The following is an 8,881-nucleotide window of genomic DNA, read 5'->3' as shown; positions in this document are numbered from 1 at the left end:
AAGGACCCGTTTCTAGAAACAATCACTTTTGCTTCCGGATCTGAAATAGGAGGTATACCCAACTGTTTTGGGTGTCCTATGAAGATGCATTTATCCGCTTAGGGTTTGAGCTTATCAGGCAAAACTTTTCCACATAAGCTTCAGTCCCAAACTTTTAAGAAATGACAGCTTAGGTTTCTCTAAACCATAGTTCATACGATGTCATCTCAACGTAATTACGTGGTGCCCTATTTGAAGTGAATGCGGTTGTATCTAATGCCTAACCCTTAAACGATAGTGGTAATTCGATAAGAGACATCATGGTATGCACCATATCCAATAGGGTGCAGCTATGATGTTCAGACACACCATCACACTATGGTGTTCCAGGCGGTATTATTTGTGAAACAATTTCCACAATGTCTTAATTGTATACCAAACTCATAACTCAGATACTCATCTCTATGATCATATCATAGACATTTTATCCTCTTGTCACGACGATCTTCAACTTCACTCTGAAATTACTTGAACCTTTCAATAATTCAGACTTGTGTTTCATCAAGTAAATATACTCAGCATCTACTCAAATCATATGTGAAGTAAGAACATAACGATATCCACTGCGTGCCTCAGAACTCATTGGACTGCATACATCAAAATGTATTGCTTCCAACATGTTGCTTTCTTGTTCCATCTTACTGAAAACGAGGCTTTTCAGTCATCTTGCCCATGTGGTATGATTTGCATGTCTCAAGTGATTCAAAATCAAGTGAGTCCAAATGATCCATCTGCATGGAGTTTCTTCATGCGTACATACTACTCCCTCTGTTCCAAAATATAAGAACGTTTTAACACTACACTAGTGTCAAAAACATTCTTATATTATAATACGAAGGGAGTAATAGATATGGTTCGCATGTCTCAAACTTTTCAAAAAATGAGTGAGTCCAAAAGATCCATCAACATGGAGCTTCTTCATGCGTTTTATACCAATATGACTCAAATGGCAGTGCCACAAGTAGGTGGTACTATCATTACTATCTTATATCTTTTGGCATGAACATGTGTATCACTAGGATCGAGATTCAATAAACCATTCATTTTAGGTGCAAGACCATTGAAGGTATTATTCAAATAAACAGAGTAACCATTATTCTCCTTAAATGAACAACCGTATTGCGATAAACATAATCCAATCATGTCTATGCTAAATGCAAACACCAAATCACAATTATTTAGGTTTAACACCAATCCCGATGGTAGAGGGAGCGTGCGATGTTTGATAATATCAACCTTGGAAATACTTCCAACACATATCATCACCTCGCCTTCAGCTAGTCTCCGTTTATTCCATAGCCTTTTATTTTGAGTTACTAACACTTAGCAATTGAACCGGTATCTATTACCCTGGTGCTACTAGGAGTACTAGTAAAGTACACATTAATATAATGTATATCCAATATACTTCTGTCGACCTTGCCAGCCTTCTCATCTACCAAGTATCTAGGGTAGTTCTGCTTCAGTGACTGTTCCCCTCATTACAGAAGCACTTAGTCTCGGGTTTGGGTTCAAACTTTGGGTTTCTTCAATAGAGCAGCAACTGATTTGTCGTTTCATGAAGTATCCCTTCTTGCCCTTGCCCTTCTTGAAACTAGTGGTTTCACTAACCATCAACTATTGATGTTCCTTCTTGATTTCTACTTTCGCGGTGTCAAACATCGCGGATAGCTCAAGGATCATCATATCTATCCCTGATATGTTATAGTTCATCACGAAGCTCTAGTAGCTTGGTGGCAATGATTTTGGAGAACCATCACTATCTCTTAAGGAAGATTAACTCCCACTCGATTCAAGTGATTGTAGTACTCAGACTATCTGAGCACATGCTCAACGATTGAGCTTTTCTCCCTTAGTTTGCAGGCTTAAGAAACTCGTCAGAGGTCTCATACCTCTTGACATGCACGAGCCTGGAATCCCAATTTCAGCCCTTTGAACATCTCATATGTTCCGCGATGTTTCAAAATCGTCTTCGGCGCCTCAATTCTAAACCATTTAACATTACCGAACAATCACGTAGTCATCAAAACGTGTATGTCAGATGTTCGCAACATCCTCATATGACGTTCGAGGTTTAGCACACCGAGCGGTGCATTAAGGACATAAGCCTTCTGCGTAGCAATGAGGACAATCCTCAGTTTACGGACCTACTCCGCATAATTGCTACTATCAACTTTCAACTAAATTTTCTCTAGGAACATATCTAAAATAGTAGAACTAAAGTGCAAGTTACGACATAATTTGCAAAGACCTTTTGACTATGTTCATGATAATTAAGTTCATCTAATTTAATGAACTCCCACTCAAATGGACATCCCTCTAGTCATCTAAGTGATACATGATCCGAGTCAACTAGGCCATGTCTGATCATCACGTGAGACAGACTAGTCATCATCGGTGAACATCTTCATGTTAATCGTATCTGCTATACGACTCATGTTCAACCTTTCGGTCTCTTGTGTTTCAAGGCCATGTCTGTACATGCTAGGCTCGTCAAGCCAACCTAAGTGTTTTGCTTGTGCAAATCTGGCTTACACCCATTGTATTCGAATGTTAGAATCTATCACACCCGATCATCACGTGGTGCTTCGACACAACGGACCTTCGCAACGGTGCATGGTTAGGGGGAACACTTTCTTGAAATTTTAGCGAGGGATCATCTTATTTATGCTACCGTCGTTCTAAGCAAATAAGATGTAAAAACATGATAAACATCACATGCAATCAAATAGTGACATGATATGGCCAATATAATTTTGCTCCTTTTGATCTCCATCTTCGGGGCGCCATGATCATCATTGTCACAGGCATGACACCATGATCTCCATCATCGTGTCTTCATGAAGTTGTCTCGCCAACTATTAGTTCTACTACTATAGCTAATGGTTTAGCAATAAAGTAAAGTAATTACATGGCGTTATTCAATGACACGCAGGTCATACAATAAATTACGACAACTCCTATGGCTCCTGCCGGTTGTCATACTCATCGACATGCAAGTCGTGATTCCTATTACAAGAACATGATCAATCTCATACATCACATATATATCATTCATCACATCATTTTGGCCATATCACATCACACGGCATATGCTGCAAGAACAAGTTAGACGTCCTCTAATTTTTGTTGCATTTTTTTACGTGGCTGCTATAGGTTTCTAGCAAGAATGTTTCTTACCTACGCCAAAACCACAACCTGATATGCCAATTGCTATTTACCCTTCATAAGGACCCTTTTCATTGAATCCGATCCGACTAAAGTGGGAGAGACAGACACTCGCTAGCCACCTTATGCAACTAGTGCATGTCAGTCGATGGAACCTGTCTCACGTCAGCGTACGTGTAAGGTCGGTCCAGGCCGCTTCATACCACGATGCCGCCGAATCAAGATAATACTAGTGATGGCAAGTAAATTGACAAAACCGACGCCCACAACAACTTGTGTTCTACTCGTGCATAAAATCTACGCAATAGACCTAGCTCTGATACCACTGTTGGGGAACGTAGCACAAATTCAAAATTTCTACGCAACACCAAGATCAATCTATGGAGATTCTAGCAACAAGAGAGGGAGAGTATGAGCATCTTCATACCTTTGAAGATCGCTAAGCGGAAGCGTTACAAGAACGCGACTGATGGAGTCGTACTCGTGGCGATTCAAATCGCGGAAGATCCGATCTAGCGCCAAATGGACGGTGCCTCCGTGTTCAGCACACGTAAAGCCCAGGGACATCCTCTCCTTCTTGATCCAGCAAGGGGAGAGGAGAAGTTGAGGGAGAACTCCGACAGCACGACGACGTGGTGTTGGTGGAGCTCGTGGTTCTCCAGCAGGGCTTCGCCAAGCGCTACGGAGGAGGAGGAGATGTACGAGGAGGGAGGGGTTGCGCCAGGGGAAGGGTTTGGCTGCCCTCCCACCCCCTCACTATATATAGGGGGAAGGGGAGAGGGGCCCGGCCCCTCTAGATGGATCTAGAGGAGGGGGCGGCGGCCAGGGGAAACCCTAGATGGGTTTGGGCGCCCCCACCCCCTAGGAAACTTGCCCCCCAAGCCGGGAGGGGCGGCTGCCCTAGGGGTGGCACCTCCACCTCTCCAGGTTACGTGAGATGGGGTGGGAGGGGCGCTCAAACCCTTAGTGGGCCTCCGAAACCCCTTTCGGACACGCTTGTCATCACCTGGTACCCCCGGAACAATTCCGGACTCCAATACCCTTCATCCAATATACCGATCTTCACCTCCGGACCATTATGGAGCTCCTCGTCATGTCCGGGATCTCATCCGGGACTCCGAACAACCTTCGGTAACCACATACTATTTCCCATAACAACTCTAGCATCACGGAACCTTAAGTGTGTAGACCCTATGGGTTCGGGAACCATGTAGACATGACCGAGACACCTCTCCGGCTAATAACCAATAGCAGGATCTGGATACCCATATTGGCTCCCACATGTTCCACAATGATCTCATCGGATGAACCACGATGTCGAGGATTCAATCAATCCCATATACAATTCCCTTTGTGCATCGGTATGTTACTTGCCCGAGATTCGATCGTCGGTATCTCAATACCTCATTCAATCTCGTTACCGGCAAGTCACTTTACTCGTTCCATAATGCATGATCCCATGACTAACTACATAGTCACATTGAGCTCATTATGATGATGCATTACCTAGTGGGCCCAGAGATACCTCTCCTTCATACGAAATGACAAATCCCAGTCTTGATTCATGCCAACCCAACAGACACTTTCGGAGATACCTGTAGTGCACCTTTATAGCCACCCAGTTACATTGTGACATTTGGTACACCCAAAGCATTCCTATGGTATCCGGGAGTTGCACAATCTCATGGTCTAAGGAAACGATACTTGACATTAGAAAAGCTCTAGCAAAATGAACTACACGATCTTGTGATATGCTTAGGATTGGGTCTTGTCCATCACATCATTCTCCTAATGATGTGATCCCGTTATCAATGACATCCAATGTCCATGGTTAGGAAACCATAATCATCTATTGATCAACGAGCTAGTCAACTAGAGGCTCACTAGGGACATGTTGTGGTCTATGTATTCACACATGTATTACGGTTTCCAGTTAATACAATTATAGCATGAACAATGGACAATAATCATGAACAAGGAAATATAATAATAACCATTTTATTATTGCCTCTAGGGCATATTTCCAACAAATATGTGCCATAAAGCACCATGTTCAAGTAGGGATTACAGCGGGGTGCGGGAGAGTGGACCGCGTAAAAGAGATGAGGATGGTGATGTTGATGAAGACGATCACCGCGGTGATGATTACCCTCCCGATGGCACTCCGGTGCCACCGGGAGAGAGGAGGAGAGGTTCTCCCCCTTGTGCTTCCTCCTCCATGGCCTCGCCCCTGGATGGGGAGAGGTTCCCCCTCTGGTCCTTGGCATTCATGGTGAAGATGGCCCCTCCGAGATCCTCCCCCATAGCCTCCGGTGATGATGGCCCCCTCCGGCAAGGTGCCAGAGAGGGCCTAGATTGATTTCCCGTGGCTAAAGAGGCTTGCAGCGGCGGAACTTCTGATCTAGGTTATTTACCGAAGGTTTCTGTATTTATAGGAGGAGTTGGCGTTGATTTCACGTCAGGGGGGCCTCGGGTTGTCCACAAGGCAGGGGGCGCACCCCACCCTCGTGGGGCCCACGGGACTCCCCTCCGGTAGATTTTTGTTCCAGTATTTTTCACATTTTCCAGAAAAAATCTCCGTTGATTTTCAGCGTGTTCCGAGAACTTTTATTTTTGCACAAAAACACCACCACAGTAGTTCTGCTAAAAACAGCGTCAGTCCGGGTTAGTTCTAATGAAATCATACCAAAATCATATAAAACTATTGTAAACATGGCATGAATACTTCATAAATTATAGATATGTTGGAGACGTATCACTGTCTTCGGCGGCATTGTGAAGAAATAAGCCTAAAAGAAAGAACAATTTTGCCGGTTTAAGTTGATTCATTAAGCGGGAGGTAAAACGCTATAGTATATATTCTAAGTGGCGGCTTAAAAGGCGCCTAATGACATATGACTAGCTATAACTGGTGATGTAAGCCGCCATGACAATACTGATAGTTAAGATCTGTCATGAAGAAAAAATTTGCTAAGTGATGGACAAACAGATTTCACAGACTGAAGCTATAATTTTGGGTCTGTGGCAGTTCAGAAAATGCAGTAAATTCTAAACCTAAAGCGGCAACAGAGGAGTTTGTGTGCTCAATTGAGATCTTCTATGAAGAAAAAAGTATGCTGAAATTAAAAACAAAAGCTAAACTGCTACCGCACGAGTTTTATACTATATTCAGATCATAAGGTACTGGGGTTGAAGAAGAAAGCAAAGAGCAACGAAGAACACCGAAGAACAAGGCTAACCCTAATGCAAATTTGACGCATAGGGAGATGAACACTTACAGATGCAGATGGACTATGGTGGAGCACTGGCGTTTTCTGGACCAGACAGGTTGATGCAGTGGCCTGAGTTGGTGCAGCGGTCGGAGGACGGTGTCGGCAAAGCTCGAGGTGGCAGGGGAGTCGCGAGAGGAAGAAGAAGATGAGAAGGCAAGGGGGAAATGATAGGAGGGTTGTTTGACCCTATTTATAAGGAGAAGGGTAACATGTGGGCGTGAAAAACGAGGAGGCCAAAGAATGATTATCCAGCCGTTCGGACGCCTCAATTTTTAGAATGGTTATTAAAGATAAGGATCTGTTAAGATATATTGGATATGGTGTAAAATTAATGGCAGATGATGTCATGTCGGGTTACCGCAATCACAGGAGATGACGTCATGGCGGGTTATGAGATCTCGCACAGATAAAAGAAGGAATGATTTTTTCTAAGTGTTGAAGATTGACATGAACAAGTTCAAATCAATCTGGGGCCTAATGTTGGGGATATGACTATTCGGTATGACCCGCCAAGGAGGGGCCAGGTTATACCTATGGCGGTTCATCAATACGAAGCCCATGAGGATATTGAAGATGGCGGTTCATGAAGAGAAGGCCCAAGAGCGACTTAAGGCCCATAGAAGTAAACCGCCATATGTGTATGACTTGTATTGTGAGTCAGGTATATTTAGTCACCGAGCCGGACACGTTGTTTATGAGCCGGCCGGGACTCCATGAGCCGCTGAGCGTCAACCTGTGTATATAAAGGGACGACCCGGCAGCGGTTCAGGTCAAGAAAACAAGAGATCGAAAGCTAGGTCAAGCGTATTCGCTCCCTGGTAATCGAGACATAAGCAAGACCACCTCAAACTGGATTAGGCCTTTACCTTCATCGCAAGGGGCCGAACCATTATAAACTCCCTGTGTCTTTTGTCCCGTTTAACCCCTTTAAGCTAACCTAGTTGCAATGGCTCCACGACTAAGTCCTCACACTAGGGCATCTGCCGTGACAATTCCACGACACCAAGTCACGAAGGCCTAGGCCACTCACGGGACAGGCTTCAACGCTCTCAAGCGCGGCACAATACTTGTTGCACTCTTGTTGAATGAACCCCATCTATTTTGGATTGAATTGATGTTGCCAGTGCTCGCAAATTTTTAGGGGGCAAACTTCCTTCGCCCATGAAAGTTCTTGTGAACTCTAGTCCAAAAGATGGATCCTTTTTGCTCGACAAGTTTCATGGGATCTTGGCCTATCTCCATCCAACTCTCACAAATCATAGTGTCCTCCTCTTGGGTGTATGATCCTATGTGAATGCTCTGCCTCTTCTTTTGTGCTCCGGGCCTTTGGGTGAGCTCATCAATAATCACAAATGGCTCCACCGAAATGTCAACCTCTTCTTCCTCATATTCACAATACAAGTCATCATCTTCATGCCATGAGTTGCCATGGTCATCCTCATCTTCATCATGGTCGGCGAATTGAATGTCATCATAGTGGTCGCGACCGTCCGGGCTTCGGTTCGTATTGGGATCGAAAGCTTGGCCTTAGACGTCGACATGGATGGCCTCGACACGGCCCTCAAAGATGACGTTCTCCATGAATGCCGCATAGTCATGGTCATCGACCATTGGCGTCGGTAGTGGCATTTCATCGAATGGCGTGCGAGCGCCGGCCATGTTGGCTGAAGGGATCAACTGGGCTGCTTCCTTTGCGTCTCCTCGAACGGCTGGCCAGTGCCACTGTACCTCGGCGTGACGTTGAGGTCGATGACGCTTGCGGGCGTGGCTGGAGCGACCACGCTGTAGTCCGGCGATGTGGAGAACCATGTCTGCCCATGGCCATGTAGCGGCGCCGTACGATACCCTGGCGTCTCGGGTGTGACGGACAAGCTCAGGGACCAGTGTTGCGGAGGACGAACGACCAACGAGCATGTGCTGGTCGCGGCCATGGCAGCGACCGAGAGAATGGCCGGCAGGGGTCGGCACAACCATAGCATGAGAAGGGTGTGCGCCTTGGCAATGGGGGACTCCTTATCGTCGGCGTCGGCCCGGTGATGCGCTGCATGCCACGCGGCCGCCTCGGCGGCGTAGTCGGCAACAGTCTTCTTCTCTTCCATCTTTGTTTACCGATTTCTCATCTTGGCTGATTTGGCGTCAAGTTTGGCAAGCTCCGCCTGCTTGAGCTCCCCCTGTGGCTTCTTCGTAGTCTTCTTCTTCGTCACGGGGCACACGGCCGTGGACGGGTCACCAGGATTCGTCGGGCCACCGGCCATGGAGGAGGGAGTGGAGGGGCGGCGCGTGGGAGGTTTTTTGGCGAAATGGAGGAAAAGTGGGTGGGTGTGTCCCCAACAAACAAGCCATGGGAGGACAAGGGAGCGTGTCCCACCCGTCCGCGCGTTGTCTATTTTGACGCAAGCACA

The sequence above is a fragment of the Triticum aestivum genome, chromosome 3B (assembly GCF_018294505.1).
Source record: "Triticum aestivum cultivar Chinese Spring chromosome 3B, IWGSC CS RefSeq v2.1, whole genome shotgun sequence".
Taxonomy (NCBI): Eukaryota; Viridiplantae; Streptophyta; class Magnoliopsida; order Poales; family Poaceae; genus Triticum; species Triticum aestivum.
The sequence above is the reverse complement of the archived record's forward strand: the minus strand, read 5'-3'. Positions refer to the sequence as shown.